This window comes from Miscanthus floridulus, chromosome 3 (assembly GCF_019320115.1).
Source record: "Miscanthus floridulus cultivar M001 chromosome 3, ASM1932011v1, whole genome shotgun sequence".
Lineage (NCBI taxonomy): Eukaryota > Viridiplantae > Streptophyta > Magnoliopsida > Poales > Poaceae > Miscanthus > Miscanthus floridulus.
The window spans coordinates 77,951,204-77,962,368 of NC_089582.1; the positions used below are offsets into that span (position 1 = coordinate 77,951,204).

An 11,165-nucleotide genomic window follows, 5' to 3' on the forward strand; every position below is an offset into this window, starting at 1 on the left:
AAGGGTGAGACCTGACCACAAAACTCCAACCAACAAAGCTATAGTAAGCTAACCCATCGTGACCCAAACCCAACATGCACAGGCCACATGTGCCTGTCGTGCACCAAAGACGATGTCCATCTCTGAATTCATTGAGCAGCCTGATGATGTAGGGGCAAGTCCCTTAAAAACGGATATACACGAATAAAAGCATAGTTGGAGAGCCTCACCATGGACATCGATTGTGGGCCCTATACACACCAATGAAAATATGGCCCTATACACGAATAAAATATGTCCAACTACATATCATAAGATTTTTTAGAGTTAATACCAAAGGAGTCCATAACTCCATACGCTCTAAAGTCACAAGTAAGTGTGCAGTGGTAGAAAAGAATCTTGGATGGAGAAACAACCAAAATAAAAGTTGTAGATCTTAAAACGTTATGCAACTTTGGAGTTCATAAGTTTTTTATTGAACGTTGTTTTGATGATGAAATATTTGTTTCACGAGATGTCAAAGAAGTTAATACCAAAGGAATCCATGTACTCTATAGTCATAAATGAGTGTATAGTTACGGTTAAGGATCTCATATGGAGAAACGACTAAAACAAAAGTTATAGATATAAAAAAGTTATGCAATATTGTAGTTGACAACTATTTCGTATGAAATCGTCTATCTAATGAAAATTATATTTGAATTTTCACATTTGAAATTCGAATTTTTCAAACGATATCATATGAAGAAACCACCAAAACTAAAGTCGTAGATCTTGAAAACTTATGCAACTTTGTAGTTGACAACTTTTCATTTGAAATTACTTATCCAAGGAAAATTATGGCCAAATTTCCTCATTTCAAAATTCAAAATTTATAAACGGCCTCGGATGGATAAATGACCAAAACCAAAGTTGTAGATCTTGAAAAGTTTTAAAACTTTGTAGTTGACACCGTTTTCATTTGAATTTGTTTTGTGTCCCAAATACTCACTTCAAATCCGGATAGCATGAAATCGAAATAGAATATTTTTTTGGTTTTAGTAGAGCATTGTCATTATACAAATAGGAATTATGACATAAGTATTTAACACATGTACATAAAGATAATTATTATTAGTAATGAATATTTCAGTTCACGGTTTATTTATTTATTTATTTTGATAACCACGATTTATTTGTTAAGGAAGGGTCAAAGTTTCAAAGGCCGTAATACTATATTTATTATTTATTTTTATGTTTATAGAGAAAAATGGGATACTCCAAACAAGAAAAAAATAAATAAAAGGTCATGGAACGGAGAGATACACTCCACAAAAGAAAAAACAAAAAAAATTATAGCAGGGGCAGACCACGCAGACCATTGACGTATGAAAAGGCAAAAAAAAAAGAAACGGAAAGAAACTGAACGCGGGAAAAAAAATCAAGAAATTCTTTTTTTAGATAAAAAAACAAAAAGTGTCTTCGCATCACCGCGAATAGAACGAGAGATCCAATTTTCAACGCCAAGTGCGCGTTTGTTCTTCTCTCTCGCCCGACGCCGCCGCACGTCGCGCTCATCTTGGGCCGCGGGAGCTGCTTCCTCATCTGCCCTCGCCTCAGCGCTTGGAACACAGGTAACCTCCACCGGTCTTGCCGACCCCAAAATTGTCTTCCCTCCCGCTTCTATCATTCCCACGATCCGCATTGCCTCTCCTCTGGTTCTCTCCCTCTGTCAGGACTCAAATCTCCTCTCCCCTCACAGTGTTGTGCTTGCCGTGGCCAAGGGCAGGAGCCTGCACACCATTCGTACCAAGTTCCATGAGATCAAGTTCTTGCAGGTAACGCCGAGCTCTTTCCACCCTCTCCTTTTCTGCATGCGACTTTGAGTTCCTGCGAATCCTGCCATCCTGTCGAATGTGGGTTTTCTACCGATAGATCTGTCTACAAGAATCTCTAATTTTCAGAGCTAATTTTTGTGGAATTTTCATTCCTCCTTTTTGTGTGCGATTTAGGGCGAATCTAGGAGTTCTGATGGTAGGATATGTGAGAAGATATCTTTGTCATCAATCGATTTGATCCCCTAACAGCAACCTTCAATTTTAGATTTTGGTGAAGGTTTCCCCTTTTCTGCGGTTCCCAGAACTGTAGATGAATTATCAATCTTTGTTAGTGTTAATGGTTAGAGTAGAACACCCATGACATATGAGATGGTGGTGCCGTGGTTTGGATTTCTTTTCCATCGGTCTTTTGGTTTGTTTGATGAGGCTTGAAGCAGCTCTGCTTCAGTTGCATCCTGTGCCATTTTTGAAAACGTCTTCTCTAGAAGATGAAATAGTTTGCCTGCTCTTGCTTTCATTGCTCGCCATGCTATTTCCATCTGATCTTAGTTCCCTACAGATGTGCTCCATCCTAGCAGCGGAGACTCCAACATTCCAAGGAGCAGGACATGGACAGCTCATCTCGGTTGTATAGTGCTGCTGCATATAACTGTCTAGGTGATTTATTTACATTTTTTTCTCATGAAAACACTTTTGTGGAGGGGGATTTAGAATTCAGAAGAGGAGAAAGAGGATTAAAAACATTGTAATTTCAGGTCGTCGGAGGAGCTGAGCTGTTGCACTTCGACAATTAGGTAAGTTGGTAGCAGTGTATCGGTAGCTTATCTGCTCATGGAGTTGCAGCTTTCATTTACTCGCACAAGCAATGGCAAAGTGCTAGCATTTTGTCGTTCATGTTACAGAATACTCCGAGCAGCAGTTTAGTATGCTTTTGTGAAATGTCCTATCATGATGCAGTAGATCCATCTTTTAATAATTTCTGCTTTCATGCTTTTAGTAATTATTTATTCAATATTTGCTAGCTTCTTAGGTTAGCTTTTTGTGCATGGTTGAAATGGGACAAAACAAAGGGCAGACTTTTCACATTTTATTTATGACCTCTATTTTAGTTCTACTCAGTCTGTGTATACGACTTAGTGCTTGATTGTTTCACTAGTGTCATGGTATGTCAGCCCGTTTATTTAATTCAAGCTAACTGGACACTACTATATATAAAGTTAATTTTCAATCAAGCAAAACAACAACGGTGATTTTTCCCTCCTAAATGTTAGGAAAAATAAATTATCATACATGTTAATTTTATATCTTATTCAATGTAAAGAACCTTTTGGACTATTTTTGTTCGTATATATGTGTCATGCTCTAGATCATCCTATCATCCTATCTGAACCATAGCACTTTACTTGTTCTCAAGCTCCAAGTTCAAATAACATTACAAATATACACTTTAGTCAAATTGTTACTATTCGGTTACACTTGATTCTTATTTGTGAATTATCCTATGCTTTATTCTTATTTTCCTATTGGTGCTATATTTTATTTAGATTGTGCTACCATGGCGGTGGATAATTGGACCATAAATCTGAAATGCGATGGAAAAGCTGAAGGACATAAACATGTGCAAAGGGAAATGGATAGAGATGAGATATGCTTTTTCGATTTGATTGATCTGATCGAGGGTTCTGGGTACACATCAGTCGACTATCTATACTACAAGAGAAAATATAGCTTGGTTATAATACAACAAGATTCTGTTGTGATGGAAATGCTCAACGAGTATGAGAGCAAAAAGATGGTTAATTTCTTTATGACGAGGCAGAGACTTTAGCGCCTACCAAGTCCAACAAAGAACCATCCAAATCTAAACAAAAAAAAATAAAGGTATTAGAATGAGCATATAATTTACTTTTCTATGTATATTTGATTATTCAAGGACAACTATTCCAAGTCATGTTAGTTATCAATGATTTATTTTCATCCAAGATTAGCATATCCAACCCCATCGTGGTATGTGACTTAATAAATACAATCTTGATAGTCTAATACAAATATCTAGTTGTTTAATAAAAAGATTACATATTGTTTATTATATTTACTATAAACACGTGTTCATGTCCTCAACATTTGTTTAGCAGGAAGAGGAGGTACAAAGAAAAAGAAAGGATTAAATGTAATGCATACTGAAGCACTATATGCTAACGAGGTTGAGCAGCATGATGATGAGAACCAAAACACATCAGGTACAAATGTAGTTAGATCAATCTCATTCATATGGACTGCATCTTAACCAATTACTATCACTATCATTCTGTTTTTAATAGGTGATGGCGATGAAGTACCTTTTAAACGAAAGGGGACCGTTTTAACACATGTTTGGAATCTACTTGAAGGAGATCGGATAGTAGTAAGATGTAATATGCTTGGACAACCCATTGGAAAAGAAGGTGGCCTTTTAGGGCAATTTTTGAGCACCATAGCAAGAAATGGTGGTTACTGTCCTATTGGTGCCAAAGATTGGAGAGAAGTTAAGAAAAACAATGCAAAAACCATAATTCAATTCATCCAGGTTAGCTAAATTTTACAAGACATAATGTTTTTATAAGATTAAGTATATATATGCTTGTTATCATGTCATGAAATCAAATTCATTCATTAGTGACTTTCTTATTTTAGACAAAGTTCTTATATCCTCATTCATGTGAGAAATGGATATTGAAATCAATTGGAAGAGATTGGAGAAAATACAAGGCAACATTAAAAAAGTCACTATTTAATCCAAAGAAGAAAAAGTTTGTTTTGAACAAGCGTTGTCCAGATGATATCGATGAAGATCAATGGAAGGCCCTAGTAAAATATTGGAAGTCCAACGAAGGACAAGTAAGGCACCATTATTGACGCTATTTGGCTTTTTTACTATCACTATCTATACCACTATTGATTTTTATCTATCAATTTACTTTTCTTGTAGACCCTAAGTGAGAAGAATAAAATAAGTTGTCAAATGAAGAAGACAACACATACAGCCGGTACAAAGAGTTATGCTCGTTGGTCTAAGGACATGGTGAGTCATCTTCTATTGAAAAAAATTATATATGATTCTTATTACTTTTCCTTTACTCCTATTTTTTAGAGGCAAACTGATCCTAAAAAAACAGCCACATAGAGCAAAGGTTTACCTCGCAACTCACAGGAAAAGGGGAAAAGGGATAAATGAACCAGTGGTATACTACATGCACATGAGAATTTTTGCAAATATAAAATTATTTCTGTTTTCTAATGTGCGGATTTCTTGCTTGTAGGTTGAACTGGAAAATCTCCTAGACACACAACCAGAGTTAGCATAAAATAGTGAGGGAGGAGTTGCATGGGAAGGTGATGCATTACATCAGATCTTGGGAGAAGAGAAAGCTAGACAAGTGCACAGCATGGGATTGCTTCCAGTTCCTAAATAAGTTTATGGTCGAAGGACACACCATTTTAAGGACATTAATATAGTTTCACTAGATGGCTCATCATCTAATGTAGAGACTCATGTTGGAGGAAATAAGGCAACTCAAAGAGCATTCTAGAATGCAAGACAAAGTTATTGAAGAACTAAAAAACAATCAAAGGCACCATAAGAACCAAGAAGCAACTATGGTAACAATATACATTTTAATTTGTAACTTCGTATTGAAATGTGTTACTCAAACTTTATTTCTTTTCTAGGGAAATTGTGCTAGGAGTGATCATAACAATTCTCAGAATCAAGCGGTGCTTTCTAAAAGAAAGGTATTTGCTCTACTTTCCATGTTTTCACCTAATTTAGTCTTTTGGCTTTAATATTGTTTCAAATTTTTAGAGAGTTCACTGTGTTGCACCCAACCAGAATGATGGATTCCTTGAACACAGGGATGAATTGGTAGTCACTTTCTTGTGAATTTAATACTATTTTATTCACAAAGGATTTTTTTATATTAACTCATGCTACTGTCTTTTTTCTCTTTACTAGAATAAAGAAACATGTGAGTCTGAATATAGTGATGATGACAGTCTACTTTTATCCACCACAAGTAAAACAACAAAGAAACAAAAGGTATCTATGAACCACACTTTGCTATATTTATAGAGGAATTTTTGTCTTACATACTTCATTTTATATGTGTAAGGGTCATCATGGAGGGCCTAGAGAGACTACGACCATTGCACACCAGGAGGTGGCTCATGACAAGGTTACATGCAACAAGCGTCAAGCACCTAAACAATTTCCTGTAATGAAGGTAGATGAACATAATACACTTGTTCTAATTGCATGATCTTGATGTACAACTAAGGGTTGTTGGTCACTAAGAGATTATGCCAAATTAATGTAGGTTGGGTCCATGGTGCTACTAATGACTTCAAAATATCCTAATTAGGCCAGTCTCAATGGGGATTTCATAGAGTTTCATGGGCACTGTCTTAATAAAGAGAGAGAAGATAAAAGTTTCATGGGAGTAGAGAGAGTTTCATGGGGATGAAACTCTTCTGTACTGTTTCCAAAATATGGGTGTGTTGGAAACTAGGAGATGAAACCCCCACTGAGACTGGCCTAAGGCTAATGTAGCCTATGCAACTGTGTTGAACACTGATCTAGAAGCCATTGTTGGTGGAGTTAAGACAGGAAGTCAATTCTACAAAGTGCGTATCGATCATGCTATAGCCAAAGATGAGCCATTAGTGAGGCCTAGGCCTAGGTGCAACAATATTGGTGATGCTCAAGCCAAAGGAGTCTCAATTGCTTGGCCTTCGATGTTTGTATGTTCAAACTAGCTTTCTTAACTTACATCATTGTACATATGTGGCCTAATTTGTAATCTTACAATTTATATTTTCTTTGTAGGTTCAAATGATTAATGGTTGAATTCCTACATCGATGTGTACAAAGAATAATGAAAGAAGCAATGGACTTTATGAATTCTAGTTAGTTCTTGAATTTTTCTTTCTAGTATGGACTATGTGTGTTTGCTATCTAGAGCCATATCGTTATGTACAAATATTATGATTTAATCTAAACAAACACTATGTTTGAAATCATCCTACTATATGTGGATCTTGTTATGATTATTGAAATTTGTGGTTTATGTGATTTTGCAATGTGTCGTGTTTGTGTGATTCTACAATAATCCGTGTGCCACATATATAGGCGAAACAAATATTTGTTTCCTAATCTGAATATGTTACAATAGATATAAACAAGTGTTACAAACCATGTGTTCCTTTGTTCCATACTATGCTCTACCATAATGTAGAAGTGTTACTAGAACTAAAAAAAAGTGTTACAGCAGACAATCACTATAACACTAGGCAAATGTTCCCATAGATAAATAAATGTGTTACAAACTATGTATTACACCATAATATGAAGTGTTACTAGAAAAAAAAAGTGTTACAACAAAAATCATTGTAACACTAGACAAATGTTCCTATAAACAAGTAAATGTGTTACAATAAACCAGTCTATAGTAACATGGCCAATTGGAACACAAAAAAATGTGTTACTAAGAGAGCTAGTTATACTTTTTTCAACCTACAGTAACATAAGTTGGTGTTACTGTATCCCTGTGCTGTTGTAGTGAAGAGGGACTCGACATGAATTTGAAATGAATTTTTAGAATGTACCAAAGTACATTTCGTTTCGGATATCAACACCTTTGACCTTTGCTTATTTCCTAAGCATATGTAATTCAAAAATCATTGAAAACATATCGTCATTTTTTAAAGTTTCGCCAAGAAAGCAAACTGACAAATCTTAATTGTTCAATTTGTATATATAAGTGGTAAAATTAATAAGATAAGTTTGGCTAAAGTTGCCACGAAATTATGAAATGAATTTGCAGATAAAGGGTGTACTATATCATGACATTAATTATTTTCCACACATTGTGTAAAATAAGTCAAACGACATAAAAAATAGTAGTAAATATTAGCCACACGATGCCGAATCTATGGGTATGTTTGGATTGTGCCTGCCAGCACTACTGGAGACGGCTTCTTTGTCGAGTGTTCCAAACTTTACCGAGTGCTTTTTATCGGACACTCGGCAAAAAGGCTGTTTGCCGAGTGCCAGAGAGAAAGCACTCGGCAAACAATAACACTCGGCAAAGCGGTGGTTTACCGAGTGTCAGGATGGCTCGGCACTCGGCAAACCTGAACACTCGGCAAAGGGCTGCCTCCGTTAACGGCGGGCAGGCGCCGTTAAACCTTTGCTGAGTGTCTTATCCTGACACTTGGCAAAGAGGCTCCTTTGCTGAGTGTCATTTTTTGACACTCGACAAATCATATTTTTTTACTTTTGACCTCCAAACTTTTTCTGCAGTCCTCATACAATACCTGGTACTCCATGTTCCAATGTGGCACATTTCTCGGATTTTTTTTATATTTCTTTAATTTATTTCATTTAATTGAATTTTCTTGGATAATTCAAATTATAACTGCTAGTCATTCGAATAATGAAAAAAATGAATGAAAAAATGATATTAATGTTATTTAGTATAATGTGAGGCCGTATTCAGGAACGGACCATCAATTTCGAACATCTTGTTCACGAAACATGACCATAAACTTGTGGTCGAGTTGTTTTTAAATTCTATAAAAGCAAACGAAGTCCGAAAATCATGAAACTTGTCAAGATGTCATGATATCATATATGGAGGCTGTGATAAAAAATTGAGAAGTTTTTGCGCAAGTTGTGACGTACGATGCTTGCAAACCGAAGAATCTCCGAAGAAGTTTCATGATTTCGTGAAGAGGCCGACGAGGTGGTAAACATCGTACGTGACAACTTGCGCGAAACCTCCTCAAATTTTTATCACAGCCTCCACATATGATATCATGACATCTTGACAAGTTTTATGATTTTCGGACTTCGTTTGCTTTTTATAGAATTTGAAAACAACTCAACCGCAAGTTCGTGGTCATGTTTCATGAACAAGATGTTCAAAATTGGTGGTCTGTTCTAAGATACGGCCTCACATTATACTAAATAACATGAATATCATTTTTTTCATTCTTTTTTTTCATTATTCGAATGACTAGCAGTTATAATTTGAATTATCCAAGAAAATCCAATTAAATGAAATAAATTAAAGAAATATAGAAAAAGCCCGAGAAATGTGCCACATTGGAACATGGAGTACCAGGTATTGTATGAGGACTGCAGAAAAAGTTTGGAGGTCAAAAGTGAAGAAAAAAATAGTTTGTCGAGTGTCAAAAATGACACTCGGCAAAAGAGCCTCTTTGCTGAGTGCCAGAACCTATGGCACTCGGCAAAGAAGTTTAAAAAAATTAAAAACCCCTCTTTGCCGAGTGCCAGGCCATGTGGCACTCGGCAAATAATTTAAAAAAAATTAAAAAAATAGTTTGCCGAGTGCTAGATCGGGGGCACTCGGCAAAGGCGGGATTTAACCACTTCGGCCTAGCCGGCCCACACACACCGCACACACGCACGCAGGCAGACCGCGCCAGCGCCGCCGCCGCCGCCCGCGCCGTCCCCCGCGCCGCGCCGCCGGAGGAGGAGGAGAAAGAGAGGAGGAAGAGGAGAGGAGGAAGAAGGGGGAAGGAGGAAGAGGAGGAGGAAGGAGGAAGGAAGAAGAAGGAGGAGGAGGAGGCGCCCCGGCCACTACCAGTAGCTCGTCGTGGACGTCGTGCGGATCGAGTCAGTGAGGTGCCCTTCCACTGGTACGCCGCCATCGACGTTGCATTGAGGTATGCATGTAGTAACTGATAAAGGAATGTGTTGATGATATGCTGATAGCAATCTTGCTTAGTTACTTGTCATTTCTAATTTCTAATAAAGGAATGTGCAACTACATTTGTGTTTACAATTCTATAAAAAATTGAGTATGCAAAAAACCAAGTATCAGACTTATTGCAAGGTGCTAGCACAAAGATCAAGCGCCTAGTAATTATGTCTAATTAAAGAAGATTTTCATACATAGATGTGGGATTAAGGGCGGAGAACCATATGTATCAGCTACCACTTAACTTTAACAGCAGAAGTAGATCAAGCGCCCGGTCTGTCAGTTAGGCTTTTAAATAACCAGTTAGACTGATGCAGTCCTATTATTTTCAATAGCTCAGTAACAAATATGTTTATGTTATATATTTCTTCTCCAGTATCACAATAGGAAAATAAATCATTGCTGTCCCCAGCCACTAAAGACGGTTTCCAGAAATGTGTCGTTTGATGATAATAAAAAAGGCTCAATCCACAAGTTCACATAGTGAAAAGGTAGTACCTGAAAAAGCATCGGATAGCATCATGAACCTTGGATTCTCTCAAAATAATATTTGCTTCGTCATGTGCAAGCATCAGAAGGCAAAATCCATTGAGATGAAGGTATGCTGAACATGCAGTATCTGCATCTTGACCAGTATGGGATACTTTTCCATTGTCCAAGTATGTTTCCAGAATTCCCAGCAGATTCTGTTAGAGATAAAAATGAGGATAAGGAGAGCTTATCTGATAGCTGATACTATATAGATAAAGCAACATCAAATAAAACAAAGTATGTTTCTAATGAATTTTAAACCAAAAATAAAATAGTACCTTAGCAGCTTCATACTGACCATGTCGGATGAGAACAGCTGATTGATTAATTGTGTATCCCAAGAAAGTCTGTCCACACTCAAAATTTCTTCCACACATAATCAAACTACTAAACCTCCTTACTAGATTGATCACTTCTGCTGGACTGGGAAAACAAGGTGACATAACGTCCCCTTCAGGAGATTTTGGAAAATCAAATAAACAAGCCAATGTAAAATCAGAGCAGCCAAGCTTTCTGTGCAAAGACAGTTCATCTGCTTTACCTATAATAAGAGAACAGCATGTGCAATTAAAAATTAAATAGGAAAATGGTGTATACTTGCAGAATATATAGATCAGATACCAGAAAAATGATAAAATGAGGTACAGTGTACAGGCTGACACAAGAGATAGAGGAAAAAATTACATCTTAAAGCTAAAATGTTCGCCAATCAGCATAAAATGTTTTAATAGTATCTTTGTGATATACTGATATGCAAACAAATTCGAGTACAGTTGCCAGTACATTTACATAAATATGAGATCCCATTCATTTCCCTATATTCAAATTTGTATGTAATCTGAGCACAAATCTGTCATCAGAAATTCCAGAATGTTATGTTTTTCCTCGCCCACCCCTGCCTAACATTGTTAGAATGCTAGTGGTGGAGGCCAAATCCTCATCTACAATCAGAGGCAATACACCACAGTACCCTTGTTCTCAATATGTTTGCGGTTTGTCAAAGAAAGCCTTACGTTTAATGCAATTGAAGGAGGAATACAATTTTTTAAAAAATCATGCATGTATGTGTGTATGCTGA

At 36.7% G+C, this 11,165-nt stretch overlaps 1 long non-coding RNA gene and 1 pseudogene across 1 annotated transcript; both read left to right on the plus strand.

The window, feature by feature from the left end:
* The first annotated feature begins 1,461 nt into the window (after positions 1–1,461).
* On the plus strand, positions 1,462–3,665 carry LOC136545970 (uncharacterized). Its single transcript, XR_010781193.1, has 5 exons — positions 1,462–1,592; positions 1,721–1,796; positions 2,356–2,453; positions 2,552–2,590; positions 3,341–3,665. It is a non-coding gene; the product is annotated as an uncharacterized lncRNA (long non-coding RNA).
* A 270-nt stretch (positions 3,666–3,935) lies between these two features.
* Positions 3,936–6,231, plus strand: LOC136545972 (uncharacterized; annotated as a pseudogene).
* The last annotated feature ends 4,934 nt before the right edge of the window (positions 6,232–11,165 follow it).